Raw genomic sequence first — 19,058 nt, forward strand, 5'->3', positions numbered from 1 at the left:
AATTGGAAGAGCAGGATATACAACTAATCACAACAAGCGGCACAGTGCTTCATGAAGAGGCCTCACCACAGTGGGAAAACAGAGCGAGGTGATATTTACCCTGCATGAAGAAAATGAAATGTGATTCATAAAGAGCATTAGGACAAGACTTTTCTCTGCCTTAATTTGATGTAATGAGAGTAGGATGAGAACTTTAATTCCTTCAGTATGCTAATGAATGTTCATTAATTATAGTGGAGACCAAACGTGTGAGACTGAGTGCCAAATGTGCTATATAGATGCACAATGTGACATCTGACAAGAAGACTATGTCAGAATCTTCTCTTAATGGTAGATTTGCTTTCCCGTGCCACTTGAGAACACAGAGTCAAAGAGCATCTGTGGGGAGGAAGCAGTACCTTGGTATTGCTGCTAGGCAATGGGGGCAGAAAGGAAGCTGCGAGGCTGAAAGAAGAGCCTCCTCTGCCCTTGTGGTGATAGCTGAAATTGGAGAAACCTGGTTTTCTAATCTCCTGTTGCATCCTTATGGGGCTGCTGTGAAGAGGCAATGGGCGATGCAATCCTGCTCTTCAGGAAACTCCACTCCCTGCTTTGAGGTGGGCCTGGGGATGTGCTTGTGACGCTGAAGGGTTTGGGAAGTAGGTGGTGGTGCTTGAATGTAGGAGACAGCGATCCCTCCATTCCTTCATTCACTGGGCAGGGAAATACACCGTACGGGAAAGCGCGTGGGACCAGCACTTGTCTGCCCTGTGTTGCGGATGGACTGGAGGCAGAGTGCTGTGAGGGAGCTGCTGCTTTTCTAACCATGGTTCAGTTATGATTTTTTCCTCATTCTTTCTACTATTTTATGTTTTCAATAATAATGTTTTTTTCTCTGACACTTAAGACTCATCCTAACTTTACATATATTGAATTAATTTTACATTTTAACTGGATCAGTGTTTGTGAGAGCAAATAATAGCAATTTAAAAAGCAATAAGTGGGGTTGTGAAACTCTACAAATGCACGCCACAGAAATCTGTTTAATGGAGAAGAATAGGATGTCTGCTACCGAGTATAGGAACAAATTGGGCTGATCGGAAGGAGGTAGCTTAGAAATTTCCTGCAAAGAAAATTCTGAATCTTGTTTTTATTCCTAACAGGGTGAAACTGAAGGAAGGGAGGAATGAACAAACTTAGGAAACCTTCAAGTCTGATTTATATAAGATTTTTAAATTAAAAAATGGAGTTACATTAAAATGCTCCTGAAGAAAAGGGAGGATTATGGGCTGTTTCCATCCCCCGACCCTCTCCCTCAACACTTGTTTTAAAACAGCCCTTAAATGCAAGCTGTTGTGGATGGACCAAGTAATAGTAAATTCTCAGTAAGGGATCTTCATGTAGAGTGTCTGAAATGTTCAAAACCACATCAACCCTACTTGGAGAGTGGCAAAAGAGAACTACACCTCTCTATAACCATTACACAACAGCATTCTGAGTCTGATGGTGGGAGGGGGTATGGCAGGGAAAGTCTGTGGTCTGTTGTTAAGATGAACAGATCCGTGGCTGAAGCCCCTCTTTCTTGTCTAGAAAAACTGATACGAGGCTCATATGCTGCAATAGGCAGTCCAATAATTTATATAAGCAGTTTCTAAAATATAGTGATGGCAAAGCAGAGAAATGTGCAGTGCATTTTTACACATGATCCTTTAGATGGGAGAACTGTCTGAGCTAAACACATGTTTTAGAAAAACAACTTCCATGCTTAAATAGCCAACAGTAATTTTACCAGTAATGCTGCTATGGGTAAGTCCCATAAATACAGTGTATTTTTAAAAGTTTCAGGTTTATATGTGGTAACTTTCTGTTAAGGATTGGTTTCATGTCACATTCAAAGTCTGTGTACATACTGTACAAGCTAAACTCTCCATCTTCCCAAAGAAGCATTACTGCTGCTGTGCTCCTTGTTTATGTGCAAGGAGGAGGTACCTCATGTATAAATACAAGAACATATTGTTAGAATATCAGTAATACATACTTCCTCCTCGTCATGGCACTTATTAGACTTTTGGGGCCCTGGCATCCTCATCTGGGTACAACCAGAGCTGAAGCAAATCTTGTCTGCAGGGACGTTGTCCAGTGGGAAGAGAGGGTGCAGTTTGGATTTGGTATGGTCCTGGTTGGCTGGTGCTACCCGGAGCTGGGAGCCGAGGGGAGCCTGGGCTCTTGCCACTCTTGCCTCTCCCGCCTCTGCCTGCTTCGTCGGGCTCCTGCAGCAACCCCTCAAGGATCTCAGGTGCTGTAAATCAAGATCCTCTACTGATTCCCCATCTGCTCCAAACACACCCTTTATTCTGCTTTCCTGAGACTTCTGTGTGCAATGCCTGCCTCTTGTGCTGTGTTGTTGAGTCTGGTCCCGGGGCAGAGCTTCTTCCAGGGCTTTCAAAGGCTCAGCAAAGCCTGGGGCTGTGCAACATTCAGGGGTTGTGTCCTGTGCATGCCTGCCATGAGCTTATGAGATGCCTTTGCTATACGCAGATCGACTCTCGGTTGCTGTTTCTACTTCTGTAAGCACAGACACTTGAGCTATGTCTGCATATTAGTCACTGTAAGTAATGCCTTCCTGCCTATGTAACACTTATCTTCCCTGACACAGCTCGTTGCAGTTTTCCTTAATTGAATTTGTAAACCTTCTAGGGTGGTTTGCACACAAACACCAGGTGTTGCTACATCTCACTTTGAATAGGGCTGAATGTGCCGGTGAGGTGCGTATTAATATTTAATTTAAATCTGCAGCAGCCCTGTGGGGTAACGGTCCAGTGCATTTGTGCAAAGGGCAGCAAAGGCTCTGTGCGCATTCTAGTTATCCGCTGTTGAACAAGATATACAAATCTCGTAGCTCTTACTCATCTATTTATTTTTAGCGCCTTCAGAGTATGTCAATTGTAATTTTATTTTGGAAGGACTGTAAAACTGCAACCCCCCCATGAGCCAGTCAGTTGACCTGCGAGCAGAGTTGTTGCATATGCCCTGCATGAGGTTTTTCTAGCTGAAGTAGAACAAAGTAGAGAGATCTTGGATCCTACTGGTGAGGACAAGTCTTTGTCAGTTGTTGGGTGCTAGAGAGGATGAACCACTCCTCATGTCCTTTGCCTGTGCTGAGGTAATGGATTAAGGGTAGCTGCCGTATCTAGCCCCTTCAGGGTACAAAAGATGAAAAATACAAAGCGAACTCAACAACTTCTGTTAACTCAATTCAGGATTATGTTTTTGATGACAAAATAATGCATTCAGCCTGAAGATGTAAAAAAAACATTGAGTGATAAGCATGTCATTTTTGATAAAACAGTATCTTGTATAGGTTAATCCATCTGCAAAGCTAACTTCTGGCTGTCAATTAACATTTTTCAGCATATCAGTACTGGTTCCTCTGTGACTGCCACAGTGTGAGCATGGCACCCTGGGAAGGTAAGAAAACATATCTCAGAAATACTGATATGCAAACTTGCAGTATAAAATATGGCTAGAGATCTGCTTGAAAGATTTAAGAGCACTTTCCTAGAGTCCTAGCTGAAGCCTGCAATTTCTACAGATAAATTGTTGCCATGGAAGCCTTCGATTCTTTATCAACTCCTGGTTTGGTTTTGCTCTATGGCACAGTTGGGGTTGGGGGGGAAATACATGAGTTACGTACATTAACTGAGAACCCAGGCACACTGCATAACAGACGCTTCTGATGTGTCACGCTGTGGAGTGTTACTCCTTCCGATGCTGGTTCCAGCTTCCGTTAGTTCAATTTTTTTATTGAACCAACTCTTGAATCCAAGCAAACTATATCATTACCCTGCATTTCATCCAGCTACTGGAGGTACAAATGTTTTATTTGTCGAGGAAGAAAAACAACTTGATGCTTGCTGAGATAAATTGGTATATTTTCATAGAAATATATAAAAACGTGACAGTAGTAATTAAAGATATTTATTTGCGTATTCTGAATGTTAGGTTGAGAAGGGATGTCTGGAAGGAGTGGAACCAAATTGTCAGTTAGTTTCCCTTCTTTATATCGCTGGTACGGGCTGCTTATTATTAATGCTGTACTGCATTTGTGTTTTGTCACAATTAACCTGCCACCTTCTCTAAAGGAAACTCGTACAAATGTTGCCATGCATAGCTGTCAAATGTCACTGCGGCTCAGCACACTCAGAGAGTTGACGGCTTTGTTGTCTTTATTACAGCATTATACTGATTATTTAAACATTGATTATTAGAGGAAGTTCATCAATTTAATGCTGTAATAAACCTAGTATTGAGCATAGTTTAAGACAAGTCCAAGTATAAAAATATGCATATGGCTGTGCATTCTGAATTGCAAGAATGTGAATCAGACAGAGAACAATATCTTAAAGTTCTTCGTGACATTTACTCACCTTATTAACATCCCTAATAGTAAATGACAAGGTAATTAAGGTGGAAAAAATATCCCCTCAAAAGTGGTTTAAGCAATTGCAATAACGTCATTTAAGTAAAGGAACACGTTCAATTTGAGGAGAGGGGATCCCAAGTAAATTGATTATTCAGATTATCAATGTCTCATTTAAGTATCTAGCTGAATAATATAATATATGAACTGGCAGATATGACCATTTTAAGAGATGCAGAGAATTATAAACCCCACTGAGTAATGCAGAAATGTATCTACAGGTTATGCAGATACCATGGATACAGACTAGATTAACATGGATGAGAAAAAAAAGGGAATGAGGTTTCATGTGGTGGGAAACCTATGCTGGTCCCAGATTAGTGGAGAATGTAAACCCAAACCTAAGCGGTTTATGTACAGAGAAGAAGGTTATACTTCACATAATAGAATATTTACAAGGACTATCAGTTTGCAGTACAAAAGGCTGGATGATCTTGTAGCAAAATTGATTGATAAGAAGCCAGAGATGTGGAGATCTGTTATAGTTCTACTACTGTGTTGTGATGTCTTTAGATAAAACTAAGAAGCTCCCATGTCGCAGTATCTGCTGTCTCTGCCTGTGCCTTCTCTGTATCTTGATTTTCCAGTTAATTCTGGGCATAATATAGCCCTGTGATGAAGATGTACAGGACATAATGGGCTCAAATACCAGAGTTGGGATGGTGAGACAGAAATAATTAAACTGGAAAGATACATTTTCTTTTTGAAGTAATACATCTCCTCTTGTGAAAAAGGATAAAAATCTGGAACTTGAGTCTTCTGGATGGTGACTCTGACAACATCAGCAGTTTTCCTTCCTTCAGAGGAAACCAGAACGACTTAGTTCCTGCATAATTTAAAACTTGCAGCTCAGAGTTTTATTTCTGTAGTAACAGTGATACCACGGGACTCATTCAGAGCTTACATCCTCCTTTTGGCCTAGTTAAATTTGCTGATTGTACTTGGGCAGGTCCTGTGGTTGTTTTCTCTGTACCAAGATGAAAATGCTACCTCGGACTGTGGGAAACAGCTATTTGGTAGGGACTCAAGATCCCACAGCTTCCTGCACTCTTCAGAATCATCCTATATATCCAAACCACTCTGGTTCCTCTAATCCTTGCCTGCCCCTGTGAGAATGTGCATAATACATCTTGTCTTCTCCTTCTTTAGTCTCATGTGGTTTTGTTTTGCAATTCTCGAACAAGATTATCTCTTACTAAATAGCTGAGAAAATAGGATATTTAGGTGATCTTTATCCTGCTCACCTCCCTGATACTCCCCTTTCTGAGTTTTCTTTCTGTGTTTTGATTGTTTTTTATTTGACATTCGTATTTTTCTGTAACATAAATCTTTATGGGTGAAAGCATTTTCAGGAAGTTTTTCAGAACATGGCTAAAACAAACTTTTAACTCTCTCCCAGTGAACGCAATAACACTTAAATACACATTTCAAAACGGCTACAGCATGCAACTAAAATTCTGCTGGAGATCATAAATGGTATAAACCCTTCTTTTATGACAAGTAAAGTGCCCAAAGAAAAATATCCAGAGAACTGGTGTGTTCTATTCCTCCTCCTTCCCTGCACACATACACTCCTTTTGTCCTTCAAAACTAAAGAAGGCTCTGACATCAGCTTCTTAGCCTGTAGCAATTCAAGAAACATATAGCACGAAGATTTTGATGGATAATTCAGGAAAAAGATAATCTGGCAACTTATTTTTTTTTATAGCAATTAGCTAAAAAAAAATGCACAAAACATTAAGTCTAATTTTTTCCTCAATATAATTGCTCTTAAAACATATGCAAGCAAAACATTTTCCTGCCTAAGTGGTTGTCTTGACATCTTTTCAGTTGGATCTCTGCACATTAATAATGGCATTGTTTCCTTTCAAAATCTCTCATTGAGCGTGACACTTAAATTTAGAGCAGCTAATGGGAAGTCTATGAAAACTGTCATCTTGCTCCCTCTCTGTTAAGTCTATTTAGTGCTGTGCTTTCTGCCAGGATGGTCAACCTCGCTGCGCCCCACCAGCTGCTCTGCAGCTGAGAGTTAGCAAACGTCAATCCTGCTACGCCTGAGGTATGTGGCGTTATAAGAAGTCTCGTAACAGCATCAGTGATTCTCAAAGGGCTGCATTCAAAGCCCCATGAAGTCAGCGGGTACCTTTCAGTTGTCTTCAATACACTTGTTTCAAACCTGTACTGCTCTCTCATCCTTACCTGGTGCAGATCATACTGTGGCAACATGGAAGGAACCACGTCGGGCTTCTTACAAAATACTGAGTAAATACAATAGAGTTCTTTTATTTCCGTTGAGAGAAGAAAAACGCCTGCTAAATTTACTAAAGTATTTTCCCCAGCATCTGAATGTACTAGAACTGCCTAGAGGTTCAGGATTTTGGTAAGCTGCATTTGAGTGAAGCCAGTACAAACTCTGATGGGGATTTTGGGCATTGTTGGAGACAGTACTGTTCTCTCACTGTGCCTACGTTGTGTGGGATAATAAGTTCTTACATGGTTTAATTTCTCCTGGAACTGAGAAGACCTCTTTTGCTGCATGCTATGTGCATGGTTGAGTGTTGTGTGGAATAGTTAATGTTCAGCAGGAGACAAGAAAATAGAATAAACAAATATAATGGTAATTAAGTGGCCTGAAGAAAACTGTTTCCAGATAAAATACCCTTTTGCTTCTGTGGCTGCTACGTTTCTCCCTGTGTCTGTTGTGTTTTTTTTCCCTTTTTATTCCTCTTTGGTTTTACACCTTAAGTTGAATTTTAACCATAGACTGATGGGAACAGAAAAATAACTGCTTAACTTCCCTCCCTCCTGCTACTGTCTATGTTTATCCCCTGTTTGCCAGTGAGAAGCCAGGTCCTTTATAATTCCCTTTGCCATCCTAATGGTGTAGGCAGGGCATGGCTAACTCACAGCACTAACTTCTGTCTAACCGCTTTGATTTTCCTTCTCCATCTTCGCCAACCCCCCTTTTTTTTTTGGTGAGAGACAGTACACACCAGCTCTCATGGTAGCAGGTGATCTGGAAGGATAACAAGGATTGCCAATACCTAAACGCTGTGGGAAAACCTGCTCCTGCTCTCCTCTTATTACCCCTGGACAGAAAATTACTCCTAGTTGGTATCTGATGCCGAATCACAGAGGCTGTTTAAATTAATCTGTTTTACAGGTTACATGTGAAAGCATCACTACGATATGAATGGAGATTTTGGTTCTCTTCTGCTATTTCTAATCAGTAGCTATTTTTAAACAGTCTCAGTGGAAACAGAATATCCTCCCCCTTGGTGGTGTTAGAGCCCCTGGAACCTACCTGGTGTGGAGAAACATGTGGGATCCAGAGGTGAAGCATCCCTGAGCAGGATGTCTCTTCTGTAAGACACTGCAAGGGTAGTTATCATTGCGCATCAAGCTTCCAGCTTTAAAAATAAATATTGAATGTGGTCTTAAGTTGGTCTAGAAAAAGAAAGATTGTTGCTGATCTGGCAGAAAGTTGATCTGTTGATCTGTTTGTTCTTGGTTATGTGGAGTACCTTTAATGTCCTGTGTAAGTGGAGGTTTTAGCTGGTGTTTCTGAGTACAATTCTTCAGAATTAGTAGGAAAAAAATCTCTGGATTCATTGGGATAAACTGATGTTTCATCTCAGAACTCAAGAAAAACTCTTTCCTTGGTATTTATATGGACAACTCAGCTCATATTAGAGAATGAAATGCTGTCTTTTCAAGAGATCGAAGGGCTCTGACTCCAATAATCAGTGGTATAAAAAATGAAGTATGGTTTTCAAGACCCTTTAACTGTTAAGCTTCTCTCAGTGACATCTCTACTGTCTCTTTAGGAAGCATCTCTTGAAGAAAATGTTTTTTTTTTTCTCCTGCTGTTGACAGCTCTGTTTCCTGCCAAAAAAATTTATTTTCAGGAAACATACTTGTATATTTTGAGCTCTTTATCCTGACAAAAACTAAAGAGACACACTAACGCTCTCATTTGTATTCGATGGGCATTCAAAATTGGTAGCTTCCTGCTGTATTTATTTACATTTCCCCTCCTCCGGTAACACTATCATGAGCCAAATTCCCTGGGAATTATAACCACTTTGTACTGTTAGCATAATCCTGTCCTAAAGCCTTTACCAGAGCCACAGGGGCTCAGGCTAAGCCACCTCTCCTCTCATGACATGGATCAATCAAGGCAAGTAAAATAACCAGAAAACTTGTTGAGTCTCATTGATTTTCACGTGTGCTGAGAACCTCTGTGGGGCTTTTGTGTCCTGTTGGTGTGGAGGGATATCCTCAGAGAGGCGATGGAGGGAGGGCAATAATGAGATTTGTTCCATCTGTAACGTCTTTGATTAGAGATCCTTGAATACATTCTAGTTTGCATGTTAATAAAGAGTTGCCCTACCGTTTCAATGGCTTAGGCTTGTAGCCACAGGACCACTGGTGAGCAACATCTTTTGTACTCCTAGGATATGTAAGTATAGTTTGTTAAAAGGCGTAGCAACTAGAATATTAAATTGCAAGTAATAGTATTTTTTTAATAATAATAATACGAGTGACAGAGGTCCTTGGCCCCAGATTTACCCACTCTTGTTTGAATAATCAATTTATCAGATTCTGATATCTCATTCATTCTGCATCTACTCTGTGCAGTACAGTTTTATACACTGTTTTTTCTGTCTCACTGATGAGGGCTTGACAGAAAGGGAGATAACACTCAATCCTGTGAAAACTAGTAACAATGCTCTGGATTTCCTTTGGATTCTCCCCTTTTACAGTCTCATTCAGTGTTTTGCATGGATGTTAATTAGCACTATCGGCAGCAAAAGGAGGAAGTCAGATCCACAGTCCAGCTTCTTCTGCACAGGGTGTCCTCCACTCCGAAACAGTGCCTTCTGTGGTGTTTTACAGGGTATAATTGCTCAACTCCTACTTGCAGGTCTCTGTTATTACTGGGTAAGTAAAAAGACTAACCATGTGTTATGCACAGTTATGCTGACTGATGAAGTGATACAAATCTTGTTATTTCCAGTCAATAGCATGGATGTGATGGCTCTGAGTTGGATTCTCTCCTTTCTACCGTCTGCCACAGGTGTTTCGGGATGCAAAATCCTGATAGCAGAAACTGCTTCACCCAAAACATCTACAATGCTTTAAAGGTGCTGTGTTATAATCTACAGGAATCTAAATTAGTTTTCAGATGGAATATATTGGAAATCTTCCAGAAAAAGCAGAATTCTTTCCAACACCATGTGATAATCACTGTTTTGGGGTGGATTTGTGAATTTAGGCTGCTAAACATTAATGCTTATGTGTAATGCACTGATTTTGTTACTGATTTGCCTGTGAATTTTTCCATTTATTTCCCTTGTTACCCAGTTTGCAAATGCAAATCCCCATTGGGAAAGCAATGGAAATAATGGAAAGAAGAGCTCACTCAGAACATGCATGCCCATGGTTTTTATATGCAAAATTATTATCCTTTGTAAATTATTAGGTCCTGGATTTCCTGAACATAAGTTTTGTCTTAGGGTGTATAGATCTGCATTCCGTTCCAGCATCCAGAAGCAACACAGTTGATAGCAAATCAAAATGTCAGGTTACAGAACAAGCCTTCAAGAGCGCATCATCATGTATGACACTTCAGCGAGTAATACAGATTCTGAAAGTTTAATGTAGGCGGAACTATTAATATGACCTCCTTTTTATTCCCATTCCTTATCATAAATGCATTTACTGAATAAGTGGACTTCAAATAACTTGAGGTTATTTAAAAGATAAGATAGAATAGAATATACTTCTGGAAGAAAATCAGTCTTGATTTGCAGGGATCACAAGATACTTTTTGTTCCACTTTTCCCTAGGCAAAGAGGATTAATACTGTATAGGTTTTGTTGAAGGGGTTATATTTAGAGATATTCTTGGGTGTTTCTTGGATCAGGGAAGACAAAGATGCCTGAAGTAAATGCAAATACCTTGTAAAAAAAAAGAAGTTTGTTTAGAAGAGGAAAATAGCTTTCCAGGTAAATCAGCAGGATAAAAGATGCTATTAGGAATAATAAACACACCCTTTAAAGTATTAATAATATATAAGAATGGGAAATTAGGAGAAATTCTAATTTATAGTAGCTGAAGTGTATACTCACAGCAGATGGATCAGAAAAGATTTGGAGGCATGACTTCTTGAAAGACTAAAAGCTGATGATGGAAACTTCCACATGTGGTGAGGCAGAGAGATGTGGGATGCCTGTGGGGCTGGGCTGGAGGAAGGGGGTTGTGAGGGAGCATCGCAGGCAAGTGCAACAAATCTCTGCGTGAAAGTTCACAGCAGAGGTGGGACTCGTGCTGGGCTGAGTCTGAGGAACCATCCCTCACTGAGACTTCATAGAAGCATTCTTAAAGCAAATCAATAAAATGTATGGTTACAAATTGCCAGGCCAAGATGCTTTTGCCCCTAAGCTCTCTGAGGACCTTAAGTGTAAAATGGGTGAACTATTACTGGCAGTATGTGGTATTTAAATATACCTTAATAGCAGAGGCGAAAGTGGGAAACACCACCAATCTCTAAAAGCCCAAAAGGAGCAGTGGCTGCCTTGCAGGAACCTGTTTTCTGCATCTGATGTGGAATGGGAGCTATGGAGAGAAGGGGAGGGAAAGACCCATGGATATGGATGATATGGTGGGGAAGAGATCTGATGAATTTTGCAGAATCCTTACTGCAACAAGAGTAAAACTGCATTCACAGGACTGTTCCATCAGTTTTAGCATCGTGCATGGATTTTTAATAAGGCCCTTCACCTGAATTTACTGACCTGAATTTTTATGTCGTAGAAGAACAGTAAAACTAGTCAAAAGATGGGAAACAATGGTGGTGATGAATTATTTTGTTTATTTATCCCAGCAAAAAATCTGTTGGGCTCTGTTCTACTCAAGGCATTCATAAATGATCAGAAAAAAAGGACCAAAAAATGAAGCCAAGAAAACAACTAGACTGATGATACAAAATTGCTTTGTTTTGACAGATCCAAAGCTGACTGCCAACATGTACAGAAGGATCCCAGATGACTGGGCAATAATATTGCAGATGAAATTCAGTGGTAATAATGTAAATTAACACATATGGGGAGGGGTGAAATATTCTATTTTTGTGCATGGTAGGCTGTAGATGCATTATGACTATGCAAGGGAGAGATCATGAAGCTGTTCTGGATTGTTCTCTGGATACTGTATGTAGTTCAACAGCAAAGAGGGCAAGTAAAGCACTGGGGATTGTAGAGGAGGCATAAAGAATAAGAAGGAAAACGTTATTATCCAGTTGCAGAAATCAGGTTTGTAGAAAGCATCCAGAAATCTCAAATGCCACGTATATTGCTCTCCTGCCTCAAAATAGAAGTAGTAGGAGTAGAAGCACTGGTAGTCAGAAGTTTTGAATATTTAGTTTATAAAGATGATATACTAAGCAAGTAAATACATACATACTCAACATCTAAATCTTGAGACCTTAGTCAATAAAGATTTGCTAGAAATGTTTCTTACGAAGTATACACATCAGAACTGACCGAGATTGTGAGTAAATAATAGTCAATTGTTATTATGACTGTTACTAAATTAAGTGAAAATTTGGAAAATTTTATCTAACAAGGTTCGTTATTGTTTCAGATAGAATTTGTGCTTTTTTATCAAAAATTTCCTACCAAGCAGGCATAAAGGATTTGCTGTGAAAGGGGTGGTACATGATAGATAAATGGAGAGAAATGGCATAGCTGTTATTACATGAAGAGTTAAAAATTTGTTAAGGAAGAAAGGAAATACTTGGTTTCAGAGATTTTGTACCCAACAGATTGTAGTATTTTTGCATTATTTTGTAAGAGTATAGCACTGTTTTCCTTGCTGTTTATTTCCACAAACACTGACTTTGAACTCCTGCTACATCAGGCAAATGCCAAGTGATACAACGCTGCTGCTCCCTGGAGTGTCACTGGTAGAGGGTCTAATCCCTTGTGTAACATCACAGTAAATGTCAGACGACTTCTCTGACATCCAAGGATGTTTCCAGTGCTTTCTATTCTCATGTAATTTCCATACCTTTCAGCCCTGTACTGTGCGGAAGTCTGACTTTTATATCAGAATAAAACAGAAATACAAACCAAGCAGCAGAGAAGTCATTTTGTTATACAATAGAAAATAAAGTAATGAAAACTAATTAAACTTAACTTTAATGAAAGTTCATATATGCTTATAAAAATCTAGGTTACAAAGTGTTTAATACTACGATTTCTTTGATTTGCATTGTATGATTTATAAGGAAATCATATGATAAATCACAGCTAGATGAGGCAAACTGGAAGATAATACTACATTAAATAATTGGAGATGTTTTCTATTCCATAAAAGCAGAACGGAGAAATGCTAACGCAAGTGCTAGACTGCCTCTTTCATCATGCTGTTACACAGTTGTAATATATTATTAGAGTAAAGTGGTAATTTTTCAAGTATTTTACTGAATAGCACCTATCTGTTACAGAACAATAAATGAATTGAGGAAAATGAGATGTTGAAGCAAAGACCTTTCAAATGAACAATGAAAGGTCAGTTTATACTGCAGGTAAAATAGACGTGGTCTGTGGCATTTGGACGAAATATAAACACCTAGGAATGTGAAGTGTCATTAATTTCATAGAAGTCTTGAAATTGAAGCCCTGCTGACACAGACGGAAGAAGGAATTGCTATTCAGCATCCTTTAAGGGAGACCGGGCTGCTTCAAGCCCTTGATAGAAATGTCTCAGATCAGGTGGCCTTACAGCTGCATAGCTCAAGTACAATGCTTATAACCTCAGTAGCTCAGCAAATCCTCATGACAAAGCTGTTATTTCCCTTCCATAGTTTAGGATCAGGGGATCTTAAATGTACTCAAGGACTTATAAGCAACAGGGTACCCGCAGTTTTCTAGACTCAACAGGCATTTCCATCATTCCAATTCAGTTGCTGCTTATCTGGTATGCAGGAATTTGATTTTCCCTTTTTTTTTTCTGGAGGTATCTCTCTAAGAGATGACTTGTACAGTCATCTAGAGTTAGATTTGACTTGGAAGTGTAACACTGGTAAGAATTCAGTTTTGCCTTAAGAAAGCATCTGCCTAGGTAAGTGGACATGTCTGTCTGGTTGAAAATGTATATAATTTTTTATGATTTTGGATAAAAGGACTGCATGACATGTTTTACTTCTTTTTGCTGCCAAATTGAGGGAAAGATGCCCAGTTTACCTTTTACATAAATCTTAAGAAAACTGAAATATTACTGAAGATGAAAGACAAAAAGAACGTAACTTAAGATCTTCGTTTTTACATAAAACCAAGTAGATGTTGAAATATTTTGCTCTTGAAACCAGAATTTTTTTCTATCCGCTATATTTCTTCAGGCATAAAGAGTAACAGCATGCCTTTGGCTTGCATCGTTCCTTGAAGACTAAAGAGATCAGGAGAAAGTTATTTACAAGCTTTTTTCTAAAGGGCTCAGCTTTGGCCTGGGTAAAGGCAGTTCCACAAAACAAACATTCCTACAGTCACTCTATCTGAAATAACGACAAAAAAAAGATGCTCAGGAATATATATCATTAGTAACAGGTGCTTTAGACCCAAGCAGAGTTGTGAGTAGTGTACAGCAGAAGAGGACGGGGCTAATTCTGATCCTAGTAAAGTGTGCTTAGCCTCTTCTGGGAGCACTTTGGCCAACTCTGCTCCCACTGTGAGAAGAACAGCACATACGATGCTCTCTGAAGCAGCAGTAGACCTAAACTAACACGCCTCTGCTGTCAAATTGGTTTTTGGAGGCATTTAAAGATGTAGGGAATGTGCTTACAGTTACAGCGTACATAGGCTGTTGTCCTTTCCCTGAGCTTCACAAGAAAGAACCATCCTCTTTTTTTTTTTCTGAAACACCCCCATGGTTCCTTCATTAAAGAAGATAACAAGTTAAAGCCTTAGACAAAATGTGTCTTGGATATGTGTTCTCCTTCTGATTCGTACTCAAGGACAAGGCAGGATTGAAACTGGTATTAGAGTACAGAAACAGTCCTTTAGATGAGTGAAAACTTAGGCTGCCTACACAAAAGGGAAAAGATGCTTTAAAATTACTACCTTTAGGTACATATTTGTACATGTCAAGAAAGAGAGAAATGCATTTCATGAGAGGTACTTTAAGGAAAATGTAGTTTTGTATTTTGTAGCCTGTAAGACAGAAACATGTCGGCTAGCATTATTATTATTGGATACACAACAGTAAATTAAGAATATTCTTTAATGGATCAAAAATGAAAAATACGCCTGGGATTAAACTTTTTTTTATTTTTACATCATTAAAACGTCCTATGTAACAAAACAAGAACAGTTCTAGTTTCTTCATATCTGTGCCATGAGAGAATTCTACAGCTTCTTGTAGAACTTCAAGGAATGCTTTACAAAATTCTTGAATTTTGTCCTATTCAAGAAAATGCCTGTCTGTAAAAGCAGTAAAAATCACTATGTTTTGTTATCAGTTTTCCATCTGATGACAATTTGGTGTTTGAGATTAGGCTTTCTGAAGATATCAACCCAGCTCAAAATCTGTAAAAATCATTGAAAATTGCTTTTTCTTCAGACTGGGAATAGAAGTCCTTGATTATTTTAAATTTTAGGATGATTCTTACAGGGCAGGGTTACAATCTGTAGTGAGATGTTTGTGCTTCAAAGATCCCTTCGCTCCTTACAAGGCAGGTACGGTAACTCTGTGAGTCTGTTTGCTCCGTGCTCATCTGAGGAACCTTCAGCAAAATTAAACCTTGCATTTTGTAAGCATAACTCAAAAGTGTGGGCAAGAGATTAACTCTGCCTAACAAACCTAGAAAGTGAGAGCACTAGAGGCAATGGAATCTCAAAAAAATGACATAGATGAAATAAAATGATCAAACCTCTGGTTTTCTGTGTAGAGTCATCCGAGGAGATCAGTATCTCAACCTGCACACGACAGAAGAAAACCTGACTCCAGTAAATAAGATTTAAATGTCTTGAAGGTTTTAGATGCCCTTATAAATCTTTGTAAGAATAAAGTTTATTGTGGAAAACCACATTCTGTCCTCAGCAGTGTGCCTCTGGTCCCTACTGCATCCAGTTCTTGCACCTTTTTCATACGCATCCCTAGGGAGAATTCTAGTGCAAAAATTGCAAACAGTTGTGAATTAGGGGTATTTTCTTTATTCTCCTGCTCATTTAAAATATTCTCTCAAGCAGTTAATAATGTTTATTTGGTTTTGTTTTGATTATTAAGGTTTATAACATTTGAATACTTTAGAGAATGGGTAAAGCTGTTTTCTCAGTTCAGTGAGGAATGGAAACATAATAGCATAAATTAAATGAGATGTGGAAAGTTTATCTTTTGTTTTGCGAATCTGTTCATTTGCAATGGCTGAATTAGTTCATTTTGCATATTGATGAAATGTCTTATTCAATCTTGGAAACCACACACAGTACTTTTTTTTTTTCTTTAACAAAGGTGTCTCTTGCACCATTAGTTTCAGTGAGAGGTGGTATTATCAAAAAGAAAGGTTGGGGCACAAATTCTGCTTTGACTTTGCTTTGGATTATAGGTTTGTATCTGTCTGTGGAATTACTCTAGATTTTTACTGTAATTCATGAAGTCAGACTGCAGTGAATCTATTTGCTGATTTCATACAAGCTTGTGAAAACTACCTGGCTGAATGATTCTTATGTATTTAAGTACTGCAGGTCACAACCTGGCCCATCATGCCCGACTCTGTTTTTATTTTGCATCAAATTGGACTCTTATGCCTATATTCCTACCCAGGATCCTTTACACATTTCCCTTAAGTTTGGTCCTTTCAGTCATGAACAATGTATACGATATGTGTAGTTCTGAGTGTTTCAGGGGTCTCTAAGAATTATGATGTGTGAAACATTCTTGTAAATTAAAAAAACTAAATTAATTCATTAAATAAGTGACACGTTTGACTTAGTCATGCTATAATTCTAACCTTTAATATCTTTACATATCTATCTGTATTCCTATATGAAATATGTTTTATAGATACAATATCTTCATATATTGTATATTTATATATAGGATATATAGAACATAGATTTTTACATATATATTTCCTAGTTCTTTGATCTCGTTGGTGGTGTTATCTGTGGACAATTACAGTTAAGATGTAGCAAACAAAGTATTTTATGGTTTTCCTGATGCCCTTTACTTTGATTTTTTGCTTCATTTGTCCTTTGAAGCTGAGAACCATGTCATCCCTTCTGACTTGCCGGCACAAAATTTATTGACAGACGTCCCAGAGGAAAAGGTGTTGGATAACATGAATAGGAGGAAGAGTAAGTTTGATGGATGACTTGGTTCTCAAAAGTGCATGATCAGACTAGTAATCTTATTTGTCCATTATCTGCATTATTCAGAGATCACATTAGTCCTTTTGTCATAACTAAGAAACCAGTTACATTGAGACAAATGTGCAACAAGGAGTGTCCTGTACAGCTGCTCTAAGGTGGGACAGGGTCAGCAGAGCTGGGGCTGTGTCAGGGAAATAAAGGGTGTCCTTTTCAGGTTTTGATCTCCAGCTTCATACTTTCTGTGATGTGCTCTCATAGTTTTCATAAATATTTTCCGCAGGCATTGAAGACAAATCATAGGAACAACAAATCTTCTCTTAGGTTTCTTATGATGGAAGTATATGCCAGTTCTTACTTGGAAAATTTAAATTGTTGACTGAGGTTTCATTCAAAAACCTGATCACTTTGTTCTCTTCATGTTCTGTGAGTTGTTGATTAATTCTAGAAGTACAGCAATACACAATTCTACTTAATTCTAATTTACCAGATTAAATATAAAAAACAACCATTCAATGGTTTCAAGAAAGCAGCATGAGAAATGGGAACAAATCCTCTGATTTCTGTCTTTTTCATGGATCTCTCCTCACCAGGATGCATCGCCTCTTGCTCCTTATCCACTTTTCTTTCTCAATGACTCTTGAATTACTTTTTGTTTGTTGGTGTAACTTTATGGCAATGCCTGGAACTCGTTTGTGACCCCCGTGGCTGGCTACGTAAGACACCAGGAGATCCAAGGCTGGGAGTAGGAGAATGTAGAGGCACATCTCTGGATACCTGGAGGAGTTCTAAGTTGGCTGATGAGGTTCTGGGGGTGAGACCAAAGCCTGGAGTGCAGGCTCCCTAGTTTGGTTCTTCATTAGGTCTCACTGGGTAGTTTTCTTTCAGCTGCCCCATCCCTGGAGATGTTCAAGGCCAGGTTGGATGGGGCTTTGGGCAGCCTGTTCTAGTGGGACGTGTCCCTACCCATGGCAGGGGGGTTGGAACTAGATGATCTTTAAGATCCCTTCCAACCCAAACTATTCTACGATTCTATGATTCTTGTAGACCCACAAGTGCTAAAAAAGTTTTTTCATCACTATTCAGGCAAATCTGCTGTTTTATTTGCTGCATTGAGGATTGCCTAAGAAGAAATGTCAGGAATTGGCACATTTTAATGGCAGATTTGCCATTTATCAATACAATTTGGATGCGGTGTAACTTGTTTTGCATAAACACTAGCATATGCTTCTTTTCCCCCCCACCGAAGGGGTCACAGTTTTCTGAAAACTTCTTCATCTTTAATTTATCCTAACAGGCCTCACACAGTTATGTTGTTTAAAGCTTTATAGGCAGCGAGTTATTTATTTTTAAAATATTCCTAAATCATATTAGCTCACAGAGCAGAGAAAAGATTCTCACTCACTCAAGCAAAGAAAAAATTCATAAAATCTCTCTTTTCTTCTCAATGTTTGCTGCAAATTTTATAGTTGTGCATGTTTTGTAACATTGCCAATATTTTATCTGTTAGTGACTATCAGCTGTTGGGGTGTGAATAAGATTTGAAACAAGTAACCCAGAGGAATATAAAGTCCCATTTTCTTAGAAAGATCTCCGCGTAGATCACAGGTTTTTTAAGTGTTTCCCCCCGGAGTAGTTAATGGAAATGAAAGAAAATCCAGGTGTGTTGCTCAGCTATGAAGACTGAGAAAAATTCTTGATCAGTGACCAGCGGAATGTGCAGATGTACCTGGTGAAGGGATTTGAAGCAGAAGATCTTGTTTGTAAGAGGCCTGTAGAGCACCTTAAGGCTATAGGAGAGATGCTAGAAACACTTCAGGGTAAGTAAATCCAGGGTTAGGACAATGATGGTAAAAAGTTGCATAAATGCTAATATTGTATATATGAACACCAAGAGCTGGAGGGACAGGACACTGTGCTTCCACCTGCCTTTCCTCAGCCCACCATATCTACAGATGATGCTTTCATAAACTCATCCATAAGCCCCAGAGAACCAGCAGAGCCTAGTTGTGGGGACCAGTCTCAAGTGTAGTATTGGCATACTTGACTGTAGGTGTTCCTGGAACCCGGGCTTCCATCAAGGCAAATATACTCCTGTATACTGAAATCACCATACTTCAAGCTAAGGAGGATCTGATCAGCGAAGTACATCTGCAGCACCCTGAAAGAAGAACACCATTGCTTGCTGACCAGCATGATTGACGTGTGAGTAACTGAGGTGCACCATG

The sequence above is a fragment of the Cuculus canorus genome, chromosome 6, assembly GCF_017976375.1.
Source record: "Cuculus canorus isolate bCucCan1 chromosome 6, bCucCan1.pri, whole genome shotgun sequence".
NCBI lineage: Eukaryota > Metazoa > Chordata > Aves > Cuculiformes > Cuculidae > Cuculus > Cuculus canorus.